This window comes from Mandrillus leucophaeus, unplaced genomic scaffold, assembly GCF_000951045.1.
Source record: "Mandrillus leucophaeus isolate KB7577 unplaced genomic scaffold, Mleu.le_1.0 Scaffold144, whole genome shotgun sequence".
NCBI lineage: Eukaryota > Metazoa > Chordata > Mammalia > Primates > Cercopithecidae > Mandrillus > Mandrillus leucophaeus.
Window position 1 is genome coordinate 2,622,245 of NW_012101410.1, and position 2,569 is coordinate 2,624,813.

The following is a 2,569-nucleotide window of genomic DNA, read 5'->3' on the forward strand; positions in this document are numbered from 1 at the left end:
CCATGCCCGGCCTGAAAGCAGTTTTATCTAAAATTTTTTCTACTCTGACATGAAAGAATGTCAGAAGAGAAGGCTGACTATATTAGCTCCAATACAACTACAAAGGATGCTGGGATATGTAGTGTTCCTGTGAGCTGAGAAGAGGAAATCGTGTAGTAAACACATAGAATTGTCTCTGACACAACATACCTTCCTATTTCTTGCATGCTTTTTTCTTGATGCTACACGTCTTTCAGTAGCTTCTTGAGAAGGTTAGATAGAGGCAAAATGTGGGGACTCATGTGTCTTAAAATGTCTTTATTCTAGCTTCACATTAACTAATAGCATGTCTGGGTGTAAGATTCCTGGCTAGAAATTTTGATTTCCTCTGGAATGTTGTAGAAATTGCCCTAATATATCTATCTTCCAGTTTTGCTGTTGAGAAGTGTCTCATCATCTGGATTCTTTTATTGCTGTTCTTCCTCTCTCCTTTCTCCCTGGAAGTTTGTAGAAATTTCTCTGTGGTGCCCTAGTAATTTGATATTCCACATAGGTTTTCTCTATATTGATCTATTTTCATTCATTTTTCTGGATAGTGGTGAACCTTTCAATCTGAGAACTCATGCCTTTTCATTTTGGAGATTTTGCTTGAAATTATTCAGTGTATCACATTCCCTCTTTTTGTGTATGTTATTGTCCTTTCTGAATGCCTTTTATTCTTTGGGACTACTTTTATGATTTTTTTTCTCACCTGTATGTTATATGTTTACCATTTTATTCTACTTTCTAAAGAGGTTTCCTCAATGTTATTTTCTAACCATTTATTGGACTTTTTACCATCAAGTTTTTAATTTTTAATTTCCAAGAGCTCTTTTATATTCTCAGAATATTTCCTTTTATGGAGGCCTGTTCTTTATCCACAGGTGCTATCTTTTTAAAAAGATTTCAGGATATTATTTCTTTGAAGTTTGTTTCATGTGCAATTGGTTTCCTACAGAAAGTTTTATTCTTCTTTTCTTTTTAGAAGATTTCTTCAGACTTCTGCTAATCGTTGGTTGTGGAATACTAAAAATCTGACTGGAATTTTTAAGCGGATGAGGAGAGCCTGTTGACTGCAAAGATCTGGTCATGTTTTCCAGAGAAGATCTAATGTTTTGCCTGGCTACAAAGCTTCTGAAACAGAATGTGGGGAGATGACTGAAGGTACAAGCGGGGTCTCCACTTTCCACAGACATAGCTTGGTTTAATTCTCATCTTTTCGGTGTGGCACCCTGCCTTTGGTCATGCCTGCCAGGCTCCTCTTGGTCCACAAGCCTTTTTCTCTGTCCAGAGAAAAAGTTTAGTTGCATTTGGGACTGGATGGGAAAGGAGAGGTTTCCCTACAAGCACGGAGTAGGAAAGAGGAACTAGGACTCTTAACACTCTTAACAGCTCTCAACCCTTCCTTCTTATTGAAAAGCCTCACTTCTGGAAATTCCTGAACCTAATACCTTCCTCCCAGTTCCAGAGTCTTAAGGATTTTGTCATGTAAACCAGGTTGGTTTTTCTCTTTCCCCACTGTTGTTTGAGAATTGAGCCTTTTTGTGTCTGCCAAGTCGGTTACTTCTTATCCATTCATTTTCCAGTTTCAGAAAGTGTGTTCCTTTGGGCTCTAGTTCACCCCATCGGTATCAGCTCAGATCTGGGCAAGAGGGGGCCTGGCTCTGAGCTGCTGCCATCATATGGAGGCAAAGATCTCTTGAAGCAACGGGTGTGCCCACCTAGAGTCTGGACCATCCCTTTTGGGATCACATTCTATTTATAAAAGATTCCCAAATTTCCTTTCCAAGCAGTCTTCAGGACATGTAGGAGCCTGCAAGGATTTCTTCCTGGGGCAGTCCAGCAGACTGCATTGCCCCTGTGTACGCTCTGAGCCTGAGGGATGGCCAAGAAATGACTCTCTGCAAGGAGTGGGAATAAGCTTCAGCATGCTGGGTTTGGGATGCTCATGTGTGTGCACCACTGCCTCTTCCTAAAGCAAGTCACAGCTTTGACAACAGTAAAATACATTTTCAAGTTGCACTCTCCGCATTTATTTGGTATCAACAGGTATGCATATACACATACATATTAGTCCGTTTTCACACTGCTGATAAAGACATACTTGAGACTGGGCAATTTACAAAAGAGGTTTAATTGGACTTACAGTTTCACATGGCTGGAGAGGCCTCATAATCATGGTGGAAGGCAAGGAGGAGCAAGTCACATCTTACGTGCCAAAAGAGCTCATACAGAGAAACTCCCGTTTTTTAAAACCAGCAGATCTTGTGAGACCCATTCACTATCACGAGAACAGCATGGGAAAGACCCGCCCCCATGATTCAATCATTTCCCACCGGTTCCTCCCACAACATGTGGGAATTATGGGAGCTACAAGATGAGATTTGGGTGGAGACACAGAGCCAAACCATATCAACATATATTTCAATGTTGTCATTATGATGGTATATTTGTCAAAGTAGGAGGATATACTACAACAGTTTGTGGCCACGCATGGTGGCTCACACCTGTAATCCCAGCACTTTGGGAGGTGAAGCAGGAGGATTGTTTA